Raw genomic sequence first — 15532 nt, forward strand, 5'->3', positions numbered from 1 at the left:
ACTCCTTTTCTCGAGAATGTGAAGCAAAATTTTTAATAAAGGTATCTATGTAAAGCGCAGTGAGCTGCACGGCCATAGCCCAGCGCGAGGAGCGCTCTGATTGGCCGGGCTGCGGCAACTGCAGGAACCTATGGTGAGGCGGCTGAGAGGAACGAACCAATGGGGGGCGTTTCAGAAGCCCGCCGAAAAAGGTGCTTATATTTGCATACAGGGACAGAGAATACTAGAGTGAATAGGCGAACTCGAGCCTAAGCTCTCGTCACTATACCGTCGCGCTGAGGAGGCGCCGCGGACAGACGGAGTTTTTCCTCGCTCTTCCTCTTCTCTAGTTCGGTCGCGATATCGCCGCGGACAGAGAATACTAGAGTGAATAAACTAACTCGAGCCGAAGCTCTCGCCGTGCTAGAAGCGCCGCGGACAGAGTTTTTCCTCACGCTTCCAATTCTCGTTCTGTCGCTCTATCGCCGCGGACAGAGAATACTAGAGTGAATAAACTAACTCGAGCCGAAGCTCTCGCCGTGCTAGAAGCGCCGCGGACAGAGTTTTAACTCACGCTTCCAATTCTCTCGTTCTGTCGCTCTATCGCCGCGGACAGAGAATACTAGAGTGAATAAACTAACTCGAGCCGAAGCTCTCGCCGTGCTAGAAGCGCCGCGGACAGAGTTTTTCCTCACGCTTCCAATTCTCGTTCAGTCGCGCTGTCGCCGCGGACAGAGAATACTAGAGTGAATAAACAAACTCGAGCCGAAGCTCTCGCCGTGCTAGAAGCGCCGCGGACAGAGTTTTTCCTCACGCTTCCAATTCTCTCGTTCTGTCGCTCTATCGCCGCGGACAGAGAATACTAGAGTGAATAAACAAACTCGAGCCGAAGCTCTCGCCGTGCTAGAAGCGCTGCGGACAGAGTTTTTCCTCACGCTTCCTATTCCCTCGTTCAGTCGCACTATCGCCGCGGACAGAGAATACTAGAGTGAATAAACAAACTCGAGCCGAAGCTCTCGCCGTGCTAGAAGCGCCGCGGACAGAGTTTTTCCTCACGCTTCCAATTCTCTCGTTCTGTCGCTCTATCGCCGCGGACAGAGAATACTAGAGTGAATAAACAAACTCGAGCCGAAGCTCTCGCCGTGCTAGAAGCGCTGCGGACAGAGTTTTTCCTCACGCTTCCTATTCCCTCGTTCAGTCGCACTATCGCCGCGGACAGAGAATACTAGAGTGAATAAACTAACTCGAGCTGAAGCTCTCGCCGTGCTAGAAGCGCCGCGGACAGAGTTTTTCCTCACACTTCCAATTCTCGTTCAGTCGCGCTGTCGCCGCGGACAGAGAATACTAGAGTGAATAAACAAACTCGAGCCGAAGCTCTCGCCGTGCTCATTCTACCGTTAGACGAGCGAGCTCGGGCTGTTGGGTATGTCAAGAACAATGTCGCTGCAGCGCTCGCTTACTGCCAAGGAAGTTGTAATGGCTGCCTTGTCATGATAGCGCGCGCCCCTTCCACAGCGCGTTGCTGACTAGAGCGCGACTTACGTCATAGCACGTGCTCACTGTCAGAGCATAAGGGCGTCGGAAAATTGCTGCCAAGCTAAGCCCTTTTTTCACTCTATCACTTCCAGTCCCCTTTATTCAGGCGGCTGGAAAGGTTTTTACACTGTAGACAAAGTGTCCACTACACAGTGTGCACCCCTACATAAGCACTGTTAATTCAGCCTCACAAAATCACAAATAAATCCCGCCGCGGCCGGATTACACCATATAAAGTCAACTAGCCTTATTGCAGTCAACTAGCCTGTGGTCAAACACGCTTGTCTGCATGCGTGCTTTCAGTCTAGACTAGAACATAACGGCATTGTGGAATGGCTCACATACCACCTGCACTTCCTTACATTCTCCCAGTTCCCTTAAGTTAAGTGACTGGAGATGAAATATTGCAGTCAACTAGCCTGTGTTAAACACGCTCGTCTGCACACTAATGCTGTGTGCGTTTACCCCTGTGGATTTGCTCACTGGTTTGCACCGTGGGTATTCTACGTAGGTTGTGCGCCACTGCACATTGTTTACACTACACACAAAAGAGCTTTCTATGTAGGAAATGTGCCCACTTTACAGTCTGCACTCCTGCACCCAAGCACTTTTCACAAAGTTCACTCTCGCACACACAATATAAATGTGAGGCGCGCGCCCACTGCAAAGCCTGCACCGCCAAAACTAACACTATCCCCACAGTGTTACAAGCAGTGTTACAGCACAAGCAACCCGGCTAACAGGCCCCTATTACTAAGCGGCCAGCCCCCGAATCTAATTCAACCCCTGGCTTTACGAGCCCAGGCCTGGCAGGCCATTGCTGGTATATAATATTGGGTGTTGAACATATAAAACGAGGTTCTCGCTACAGTTTTGCTCGCAGACCCCGCGATTCAAGCCGTGGTCGAGCCCTCTGTAAGAAGCAGTGTCAGTCACGTGCTTCTCGCTGAGGCATTGAGACTGTTAAAGGAGAGAGCGGCGGAAACAGTACACCCGACGCTAGCGAGTCAGGTTTTTACTGTCGCTAATTCCTCATGCCGAAAATGGGTGGCGGTCTCAGGCCCATTTTCCAGGCATCTGAACAAAGCACTTATGACACGCTCGCTTCAAGGTGCTGACGGTGAAACAAATCCTCGCGCACATTCGCCCCGGGGATTGGGTTTTCTCAATAGATCTGAAAAACGCATACTTCACGTTACGATAACCCCCCACCCCCACTACAGGCCATTCTTGAGATTCGCCTTCGAGGGGCAGGCTTATCAGTACAGTCATTGTCATAGACTTAAGACTCAACGAGCGTCTTACGGCATAAGATCCACCACGTCTTGATAATGTACATAAAATCGCTAGGGCAGCCGAGATCAGACTCTCTTCACTGCATGGCTAAGCATCTCCTTTTATGGGCAGAGCACAATCTGAGCTCCCTAAGGGCGGCTTACGTGCCAGGTATTCTGAATCAGGGTCCGGACATGTTATCCAGAGGACCCATGTCCCCAGGGGGATGGTCCCTTTACCCGCAAACGAGTCAGCTCGCACAGCACACGCTGCCCAATATTTTTTCTGCAAACGCAGGGATGCCCTGGCCCATGTTGGCCCAGACTCCCTCTATATGTTCCCTCCGATTGCGATCCAGCTGCAAGCCTGTGCTTTTTAATAGCCCCACTTTGGAAGAACCGCACATGGTTCTCCAAACTGTTTCAGCTGTCAGACACAGCCCCATGGCCTATTCTGCCAATGAAAGGGAAGGTCTGGCATCCCAATCCCGAGCTGTGGGCCCTCCACGTATGGCCCATCAACGGTATCCGGGAACCTCTCTGACAAGTTATGAACACTATTTCGGAAGCTAGAGCCCCTGCTATCTGGCAGCTCTGCTTTGAAGTGGTCAGTGGTTTTCTAACCAATGTGCTACGCGAAACATCGATGCACACTCATGCGAACTGGCGGAACTGCTCGCTTTCTCCAAGAGCTAATGGATGCGGGTCGTCCCCCCTCCATACTCGGGGTGTGTGTCTCCGCCATAGCAGCTAGCCACGCTCTGATCGCGGCACATTCACTAGGGAAAAGTGATCTTATTGTGTGTTTTCTTAAAGGGGCCAGGAGATTCAGCCCGCCTTGCCCCTACCTCGGTCCCTATTTGGGACCTCGCCATGGTTTTGGAGGCCGTGAAGGGTTCCCCCTCCTAACCACTTCAGAACACGAGCTTGAAGCACATATCACTCAAAACCGTTTTTCTGCTGGCTGTGGCCTCGGTTAACCGAGTGGGTGGCTTACCTGCACTCTCCGTGAGCCCTTCCTGTCTTGAGTTTGGGTCCAGCAACTTCAAGGTTGTGCTCAAACCGAGGCATGGTTTTATGCTGAAAGTGCTATCAACCCCTTCAGTATGCAGGTCTTTTCACTGCTTAACCCGCGTCTCAGAGAGAATAAGATGCAAACCTATTCTGCCCAGTCAGAGCATTGAGATTGTATCTAGAGCGCTCCGCCCCCTTCAGGCAGTCGGATCAGCTCTTCATTGCTTCGGTGGCCGCACTAAAGTTTGTGCTGTCATGAAACAGTCTCTCACACTGGATAGTGGATGCAGTCCCACTAGCATATAGGTCTAAGACCTAACCTGTCCTACAGGCATTTAAGCCCACTCCTCTAGAGGCATGGCCTCATCTTGGGCTTGGTCGTGTGACATTTCTTTGGAAGATATCTGTGCGGCGGCAGGCTGGGCCTCTCCGTCCACTTTTATCAGATTCTACAAGTTGGAGGTTCCAGCTCTACAAGCAGGGCTTCTCTCCATCTAGGCTCTATCTTGACCCTGGCAAACAGATTGCCTTACGTTTTGGCCTGTACACATTAGTCCTTAGCACTATTCATTCATCATAAGATCCGACTATGTCCGATCAGCTGTTCAAACGAACCGACTCTTCCGGTTCTTCATTCCCCTTATAAGCCGCCTCTGTCGGTGTCTCGGGGGTTTATAACATGTGCTTTGGGTATACTGGGTCAGTCAGCACACACGGCGCTTTACATTGTGTTCCCATACGTAATACGAGGAACCTCTCTCGAAAGGGAACGTACTCGGTTACTTTCGTAACCTCGGTTCCCTGAGAGAGAGGAACGAGTATTACGTTCCGTGCCGTGTTTATGCTTCTCAGGTATCGCTTCAGTCGATCTTAAAACCTGACACCTATGGCGAATTAGGGTCTTATATAGCCTCCTGTATGCAAATATAAGCACCTTTTTCGGCGGGCTTCTGGAACGCCCCCCATTGGTTCGTTCCTCTCAGCCGCCTCACCATAGGTTCCTGCAGTTGCCGCAGCCCGGCCAATCAGAGCGCTCCTCGCGCTGGGCTATGGCCGTGCAGCTCACTGCGCTTTACATAGATACCTTTATTAAAAATTTTGCTTCACATTCTCGAGAAAAGGAGTTTTTCCCATACGTAATACTCGTTCCTCTCTCTCAGGGAACCGAGGTTACGAAAGTAACCGAGTACGTTTTCTCTGTTCTCTGTGATGCGGTGAAAACTCCGCGTGCACCACGAGTGACTCTAACGTTAGTCTGAGAAAGTTTTAGGCGCGTTATTAAAGCGTCAAGTTATATATCGTTATAAAACAATGTCATTAAAAAAACGTTGCAAATTAGGCTAAAAACACTTACTTTCGGTGTTTCCTATAACGTTATGCAAGCAACCCTCCTCGTCGTCCGCTCCGTGTCACGAGTCAAAGTAGATGCCGCATGTGAGAAAAAGATGTCTCGTTTAAGCGCGCAGAGCATTTAAATATCGCTTTAAATCAATGTTATAAAATACATATTGTAAATGAGGTAAAACACTTACTCACTGCGTTTCCCTGTTAAAAAGCAACCGCCTCAGGTGTGCTCGAATCACGCGTCAACGAAAATGCCTCTACAGGAGCTGTTTAGCGGTGCACAGCACATTAATAGTTATAAAACAATATGATGTAACAAAATGCATATGTAAATACGATGAAACCAGGATAAAACATGCAATATCAGCGTTATCCCTCGTTACACGGCGCGAGTCAAAGAAAATGGCGTCTGTGAGAAAAGTTTAAAAGCTTGTTTCACCGAAATGCCCCGGATGTAATTTTACTCTCTCTCTCTCAGTGTTGATATTTAACTCTACTTATGTTCACCAGTCAGAGAGTGCGGTTTACACTAGTAGTGTTAATTCAACACCAGAAATGTAACACTTTACTCTAAAAGTCCTTAACACCAGGATTTCAACCTATTTCAACACTGGAGATTTTGCTGTGCAGGCTGCCAATGAAGATCACAGACAGGCATTATGCAAATTTGTTACATTGTTACGAAGAATTGTAACAGGAAGTGAAACTAGAATTAAACTAAAGACTATAAATATAGACAGATGGTTCACTCCTATTACTTATAAATGGGCAAAACTGCCAGGTGCAATATGGCGGAATAGTCCCGCCTTCTAAAGTAAAAGAGCCAATAGCTGATTGGTAAAGTCATTGCGTCACTGCAGCTGCAGTTAGAAGCTCTGTTAGAAACCAGAGACTCGTACTTTGGACTGCACATGCGCATTGGCTTGTCAAACCAGAGGTAAATAATAGGTGGATAACGATGGTGTAGAAGCACCTAACCCTAGGTTTTAGCCTAAACTGCGACAAACTGCACATTTTTCCCTGAAATCTGATTAGTTACTTGGGTATTGATTTTCTGCATTTTTACTTTCTCAAAAAAACTCATCCTGTATGATTTATAAGCCTTTTGAAAAGTGGGGACCGCTGGCTTGTCCCCACAATGCAGGTAATCTCAGGTTTTACTATACTCATGGGGACATTTGGTCCACTAAATGTAATATAAACAAGGACACACACATTCACACACACAAAGATAGTTTGAAGAATATGGGAAACCAAACACTTGTGAAAACGCCTTCTTTGTGTTCAGCACTAAAACAAACAGACAAACAATTTATTGCTCAGTGGATGAAGCTTCATTTGCAGTAAAGAGCCTTCATAGGTTTCATTTTCCTGCAGACCACCAAGCTCTACACTTCTCCAACCTGAAAGCAAAGGTAGATAACACATTTCTTACTAATGTATCGAATGTTTAATGCTGGTTTAGAGTTCTCTCAAACAATTTAACGTTTTCATCGAATATAAATCTTCAAGGGGTCGCCTGCTAAATGCGCAATGAGATGCTCATCTCCGTGTCGTTTGATCAGAAAACTTTTACGCTTTGATCGCATCATAGCAAGCTTTTAAAAAGAAAATGTTGAATTTGTTGAATAGTATTTTAGATTCACGTTTAAGTTCACTAGTCACCTACAAATCTGTAAAACTTTATAAGGGAGTTAATAACTGGTTAAATTTAACAGGAAACAGGGCTCACTGTAAAAAAAAATTCTAGTGCTTTCAACTAATTATTATTTAGTAACTAGTTCCAGATTTTTTATGTTCACTCAATTTCATTCTAGAAATTGTTACCTGATTTAATATTTTTTAATTGGCTCAAACTTGACTTCAACATTAAAATGTACATTTGCTCAATTCTTTTTAAAGTTAATTGAATTAAGAATTTTCAGTTGGCTCTTCAACTTTAAAATGTACGTTTACTCAACCTGTTTTTATAATGAATTCAACTAAAACGTTTTAATTAGGGGTTTAATTTTTAAATGGTTTTAATTGTTACTAGAAATTGCAGTGGTGGAACTAGTTACAACATGTTATAGTGAGGATAAAAACAAATTAAAGCACATTGTATCATCTGCATTTATAACTGTCACAGGTTAACCTGTTGACCATATAAAGTTGGACTTGCAAACATTCACCCATTTCACTTGTACTATGCATTGCCGGCAATATTTACATCTGTGTACACATTAGGAAGGTGTTATGGAGTTTTTGTTTTGTTCAGTCTAAAATTTGTTTCTGCTGTGTTTTGTTCTAGTTTTCAATTTGTATAGTTTCTTAAGTTTTTCATTATGTATCTACATAACAAAATGCCAGAACACAATATCTCATGTTATAATTACCTTTTATTTACCCTACAATATTTTTACAAACCTTGTTGCAGTTAAACTTCCCGGTTCACCAATACACTCTGTACAATCAAACCTTTTGTTTAGGTCAAACTGTCTTTTAAAGCTGCAGCCACATCACTTCCTGTGGAAGCTACCATTTTGGTGTGATGTCAGAGGGGTAGGATTTGGGAATAGATGTTTTGCCCTTTAATTGGATGTTAAACTCCTTAATGGCTGCTGTATAAGCGGTTTGGTAGATTGTCTAGGTAAAATGGGTAACTACAGTATTTAATTGTATTGTTACAAACATTTACATTTGTTTTTATTACTTGGTATGCCCTGTAGGTGGGGCTTCAGCCTATAAATAGGCTTGCTGATTGAGAGGATTTCAGTTCTGATTATGGACTCAGTGGAAGCACATACTGAGCAGTGGTGCAAATTTGGGCCTTTTGGTGTAGCCAGATTAGCACATTGTTGCTGTTTTGTTTTCTTTTTGTACAGTTTTTATTTATTCTTGTTTTCTCCTGCACTGTAAATATTTTTGCACCTTCCAATAAAATACCCTTTTTGGATTTCGCAACTTTTTGTACAGCACGTCATTTCCTTTTCCACTCCAACTGGTTGGCCTCCCTACAATAACCTTTGTCATACAAACAATACATTTTCAGAAGAATTAATTTCAAATTTCTTTAAATAATAAAAAAATGACCAAAGCCCTTGTCACTTTTCTATAATGTCTTTAATGCACCTTTAGTTTTGAAAATACACACACAGTCAAAGTTGATACAGTGGAGCATTCTTGCTACTTGCCAGTGTTTCAGCTGGAAAAGGGATAGTTCAAATCCTGTATACATTTCTTTGTTCTGCTGAACACAAAATAAGATATTTGGATGTTTGTAACAAAGCAGATAGAGCAACCATTACCATAGTATTTTCCCCACTACTATGGTAGTGAACGGTTGCTCCATCTGCTTGGTTACAAACATTCTTACAAATATCTTATTTTGTGTTCTGCAGAACAAAGAAACTCATACAGGTTTGGAACAACATGAGGGTAAATGACAGAATTTTCATTTTTGGGTGAACTATCCCTTTAAGAAGAACTGACTGGCTTTGCAACAATGATAGAGCATCAATGGATATCTTGGTCACACCCTGTTGGAGAAAGAAAGAGATAATTTAATAAAAAATCTAATTATACATATCTTTATACATATCTTTATACATTTTATCAATATTAAGAATTTACTTGCATGTGTGAATAAACTAAAGTTTTTTTTTTTTACCCTATATGGCAACATAGGCTACATGGCGTGCTTTCTTTTTTACGCTGTTTAGAATTCGTCCCACTTGTGAGGACGAGCGCCATTTTATCATAGTATGCTAAAATGATAAAAAATTTGAAATACAATTTCATAAGTTGGAACGCGAAAAAAATCACATTCAACACAACCACATAACCCTAAATAGCGTACATTATTTGGCCTACATTAAGTTACACGTTTAACATGTTTCAGTAAATTTGCTCGTATAAAAATCAACAAGGCACCTTAGCCTTTGAGAATGAGGACATTTGTCATGGTAGCTTGCTGTCACGTGACAAATTGGGCGGTGTTTGGGCCCGTCCACCATTTTGGGATCCGACGCTATCGGTTGCCAGGGGCAACACTGAGAGCGATACAGAGATCGGAGCAGGAAAGACGGCTCAAGGAATTATCACGTCGTTTAAACAGAGATATTTTAAAATGGAAAATAAAAAGAAATGGAGGTTAACTACAGGGAGAAATTGCTACCAGCGGCAGGCAGAGGTATTTAGAGGAGCTGGATGATATCAAAAACGTCAATCCATACGAGCTGCCTGCAGCAGAATGGAACAGAGACCTAACGTTAGACGCTTTAACTTACTACCTTGCACGTTCCTGAAATGTTTATATATATATATATATATATATATATATATATATATATATATATATATATATTTTTTTTTTTTTTTTTTTTTTTTTTTTTTGTGCATTTTGAATAATAAATAAATATATCTCCTCACTATCCTGCAACAGTCTAATGCTCGTCCTCTCATTAACAGTGTTTTTCTCATATTGACAATATTTTATACCTGATGACAAGTTTACATTTCAAAATGAATTTAACTAATAAAAAGGAACACTTGTGTGCGCTGGTGCCTTTAGTCCAGTCTCGCACATGTAACGTTAGAGGAAAATGACAGTCAACTAGCAGGCCTAAGTTACTTTGAATATTAATCATTTTGGCATTAACATGTAAATTACAAAGAATAAAATTATTGACAAAGAAAAATGACGGAATAGTTTTCAAAATGTTTAATACAAATAAATAAAGGATCGTGTTCATCAGATGTCAACACACTCTAGCATCGCGGCACTAGAAAAACGATGACTGACAGCGTGTGGTAGGGTTGCCACCCGTCTCGTGAAATACGGAATCGTCCCGTATTTTAAGGAAAAATGACCTGTCCCGTATCAAAGTAATACGGGATGTGATTTGTCCCGTATTTTACATAGGTCCACCCGCATTGTGTGAAGATACGTCCTATTCTGCCCCTAATTGGGTCGCTGCCGTCGTTGGTTTGTTTGATTGGTTTGTTTCAGGTTCACGGGCCGTGAATCACGGCCAATCAGAGTCAGAAGAGGAGGGGACCCCGCCTCGCCGGTTCTTTTCTATATGGGCAGAATCCATTTGAAACGATGGCGGAGGCAGGTCCACATTCCCTATATCAAAATAATTTTTTGATTGATAACGTTAGATTTCATATGCTGCCTATTAAGAAATAATGTTAATAATGTAGGCTACATTCATGATGTTATGGTATGATTCGTTTATTAAGGTACAGTCAGACACAAGCATTACTTTAATAAGAGATAATATATATATATATATATATATATATATATATATATATATATATATATATATATATATATATATATATATATATATATTAATCAAAATAGGACCTTTTAGGAATAAAATAAACAACTATTTGTTATGCTTAACAAATTTAAATAATTGCATCATCCAATACTATAGAATTAACAATAGACTAGCCTATATAAAAACGGAATAATACATAAATATATTTACTTAACTTACCAAAAATAAAAATGTTGTTATGTGTTTTATTAAAATAAGAAATGATTTTATATGTAGATGTGTGGTTTCACTGTTTGGATGGTGTTACTGCAAACAATGACAAATATTTTAGTCAAATCTTTGTTCACAACACTATAAAATTACTCGAGTTAATTAGCAATTTCTTATCCTACTCCCCTCTAGGTTACAGCGGCTGAGTTTGTTTTTTATCGTCATAGCTGTGTATTATACTGAGTGCATCTGTTCACACTGATTTCAATAGCAGATATCCTATTATAATGTCCATTGGTATCTATTTTAATATATATACAAATTATGAAAACATGTTTTAGGTTATGATATACGACCACTGCACTGGCACACCATCGGGACTGTGGTCATCGTGGCCCCGAGGGGTGTGGCCACCGCTGCGTCAGGCGTCCCTTATTTTTCTGTATTGAAGGTGGCAACCCTATCGTGTGGTGAAATAATGGCGTATGTTTACCAGCAGCTGCTTTCTCAGATCGGCTGGGGTGGATTAAAACTTCATGTTCCATCGAGTTTGGAAAATTATGAACATGGTAATCATCAGAATATCTCTTCTTCAGTATCTGTCCGAATCCAATACCTGGCGGACCATCCTCCCTAAATGGCGGAAGGGGGCGGGGCGCGGTGTCGTGACGACATCTCATTCTCGATAACTAATGAGAGAAAGTTTGTCTGACACAAAAATAGCACACAACACGCTGAGATTAAATCTAAAATACATTATATAGTATTATAGTTTAAAACAAAATGATGTATTATTACTTAAACATGGTTAAAGACCATTGACGTACCGTAAATCATTTATTCAATGACTTGACGTAGACATCAATTAGGCCTAAATAATCCCTATTTCCCTTGGATATATTTACTTCTAATTTACTTCTTACTTCACTTCTAACGTTAAATATCCACACAAACCTAATATGCTCGACATATTTGTCTGCAATTTAATCATTAATGCTTACCTGACACATGAACTGCATCCTCAAATTGCTGCTGCTGCCTCGTGAAACTCCTCGCGAAGTCCTTTGATCTCAATCCTTCCGCGAAATCAAACGAGCAATAGAGATCCTTCCGCGTAGTCAAACAAGCTCTTGTATGTATTCATTAAATTTAGGCAGATTAAATGCCACAATTGTTCATGAATAGCCTATATGTAATATGTAAGTGTTGTAGGATCACTCTTCTCATCATAATGCATACCATCATAAACAAAACATTGAAAATACATTAATTTCACAAATATTGTTCTGATATAGGCTATCATCAATTGTTTCTAACAGCCCATTTCAACAGCACAAACAAAAATCTATTTACCATATCAAATATTGTGTGTAAAATAGCCTAATTTTATAAAATATTGACTGGATTCGCATTTTTTAGTCCAGTCAACATTTGCAATTCTAAATGTTAACTGGATTTGAAAATATCAATTAATTTAATGTTTTTCAAATATATTTCTGCAGACTTAATATAATGTCTTTCTTAACTAAGCACAAGTAAGACAATTAGTTCAACATATATTTTTTTGCTCTTCTAACATTTTATGAATTGGAGTTTTTAGAGTGCTGTGTTGAATAAAAAAGTGAAATGGGAGCCCCCCCAAAGAATTTTAGCAAAAATGTGTCTGCAACTCGAAACGTGTAGTGAATTCAGGGGGACTTTTTGCCATTGAAATTAATTTTGTGGGGGAAAAAAGTGTCCCAATTCAACCTGAATTCAGTTAATTTATCCCCCACACCCCTCTCTCTCTCTCCCCTTCCATACTTTTTCTTTGCAGTCATGGCTCATTCTACTACGGTTGTGACAACCCAGCATGTCTCCTCCGGCACCTGGACTACAGGCATCTTTGACTGTTGCTCTGATATGGGCACTTGTAAGTCACCTACTGACACATTAAACTCAGATTTTATGACATATATGAGGACACAGAGACACAGGTATTACAAGGAGAGGGTGAAATATGAGGACATTACCCATGTCCCCACTTTTCAAAAGGCTTATAAATCATACAAGAGGAGTTTTTTTTAGAAAGTAAAAATGCAGATTGTTTCCTGTAATGGGTAGGTTTAGGGGTAGGGGCAGTGTGTGTGTGTGTGTGTGTGTGTGTGTGATGGGTAGGTTTAGGGGTAGGGGCAGTGTAAGGGGATAGAAAATATGGTTTGTACAGTATAAAAACCATTATGCCTATGGAATGTGTGTGTGCCAGGTTGCTGTGCCCTATGGTGTTTCCCATGCATGCAGTGTCAGACTGTGTCTCAGTTCGGTTGGTGTTTCTGCATGCCATTGCTGGACTGCTGCTTGGTGGTATCCTGCTGTCTTCGCATGAAGATGAGAGAACGATACAACATTCATGTGAGTTTACAAAAACACACATATGTGAAGTCAGGATATGCATGATTTATAGAAGAAAGACTAATGGATGTGGCCAGAGCTCACACCGAGATAAGAGGGCATCTTAACAGCTTACAGCTTCCTGTTTGTTCATTTGTTTTTTGCACTCACAAATTGACCAAATATGCCACAAACAACATCAAAACAATTGTGAAGTAAAAGTAGCCATCTATTCTGGCGAAGAAAAGGCTTCTGCGATCTACACAGAACACATACATGCTCCAATATGTTGGTGTCGCTCTTCAAACAGTATGATGATGTTGTTAGTAACATTGCATTTAAAACTTAGGTATACAGTCTTAAAGGGATAGATCACCTGTAAATAGACAAAGACGTGATAGTTTTCTCACCTGCTTCATGTTGTTTCCTGTATGACGTGTATAATGTGTGCAATGTTGGGTAAGTTACTCTGAAAAGGGAATGAATCACTAGCTACCCATTATGATTTCTGTACTGATTACTCTCTCGCTCTCTAAAAAGTATTGCATAATTTTTTACTAGTTACTTTCTAAATCCCATTTCAACCAGTTGAACAACTCAAGTATAGACATGAAAGTGCTCTTTTAATCATTTCACGTTGATAATATAAGATACATTATTCTTAAACTGAACAAAGTATTTAAAGGGAGGTTACATTACAAAAAAATACATTTTAACATTATTAAACATTACATTTTTGATGTTAAATATTAAAATGTTCAATAAAGTGTTTAATGCAGTTACATTAGTAACTAATTATTCAAAAATTAAGAATAATTATATTGCAGTAATTGATTACTTAGTAACGCATTACACCCAACAGTGTGTGAGAGTATATTGCATTACTACTAAGTACTGTAATTTAATGTCAAAATGTATTTAACTTATAAATGTTAACATCTGTGGCCCTATTGTAAGGATCTGAGCACATGGTCTGAAGCGCATGGCGCAGGTGCTCTTAGGGCGTGTCTGAAAGGTAGTTTAAAAAATGAATGTTTTTAATGTAACATTCCCCCATTGAGAATAATTTATGTAAATAATCGCAATTAAAAACACCAGAGTTTAAAAAATATATATATTGTAATAATTTTACACATTTACTCTCCAAATGAATGTGGAAACAACATAGACATGTTGTAATGGCATCTGTTTCTGAATGAAGGTCAGTATCGCTGATACTAATACTGCCACTGATGTCTCTATGAAAGTGATTTTATTAAACATTAACGATAGACATTCAACATTAAGAGTAACTAATTATTAAAAAATGAAGAGTAATTATATTACAGTAATTGATTACTTAGTAAAGCATTACGCCTACCGCTGTATGAAAGTATTGCATTACTAAGTACTGTAATTTAATGTCAATGTCAAGGATCTGAGCACATGGTCTGAAGCGCATGGCGCAGGTGCTCTTAGGGCGTGTCCGAATCCACTTTTGAATGTTTTTAATGTAACTTTCCCCCTTTGAATACTTTGTTCAATTCAAGAATAATTGATGTAATTTTATATTATACAGTTGTATTCTTAAAAAAACTAATTAATAATCACACATTTTGTCTGTAATTAATCACAATTAAAAACACCAGAGTTAAAAAAAAATATATTTATAATAATTTCACTCTCCAAATGAATGTGGAAACAACATAGACATGTTGTAATGGCATCTATTTATAAATGAAGGTCCCCATAGGCTGAATGCAGAAGCAGTTCGTCTCTCGAGACTTCTCGTTCCAGTCGTTCTTTGGGTCTGACTCTGAGTCTCGTTATTTTGTCACATGACCGCGCCGGTTTGTTGTCTCACAAGTCACAACATATACAACAGTCATATTATTGACTGCATGTTGTAATATATTTATTATTATAAAATCATCAGAAGATATGGGCAATATAAACTCTTATCCATTCTGACCAACCCAACGTGTCTAGGATTCATAGGACAATCATTATTATAGGCCTACTAGCTAAAAAAATCTGTGGAAAAAAAAAAAACCCTACTCACTTGTTTGTGAGAAAGGTTGTGAATGAATTATTTCTGTATCCAACATGGCTGTCATGTCACGTGACAAAAGAACGAGACTCAGACAGAAGACTCAAAAGAACAAATCTTTTATGTTTCCGGTACAGACTGGATAGCCTTGTCTATGGGGCTGGGACTTGATGAACGAATGACTGACTCGAAAAATGAACTAATCAGTTCTGTTTCCTGTACAGAACATATTGGATGTTGCGCATGCACGGTCAACAAAAAATGAACGAATCGCTCACTGAGAAAACCTGTCGTTCTTGAGTCATATTAAAGATTCGTTCAAAATGAACGAATCGCTCATGAACGTCACATCACTAGAAAATAAGTATTTGAACACCCTGCTATTTTGCAAATACTCCCACTTAGAAATTATGGAGGGGTCTGAAATTGTCATTGTAGGTGCATGTCCACTGTGAGAGACATATAAAACATCTAAAAACAAAAATTTGGAAATCACAATGTCT

The sequence above is a fragment of the Pseudorasbora parva genome, chromosome 1, assembly GCF_024679245.1.
Source record: "Pseudorasbora parva isolate DD20220531a chromosome 1, ASM2467924v1, whole genome shotgun sequence".
Taxonomy (NCBI): Eukaryota; Metazoa; Chordata; class Actinopteri; order Cypriniformes; family Gobionidae; genus Pseudorasbora; species Pseudorasbora parva.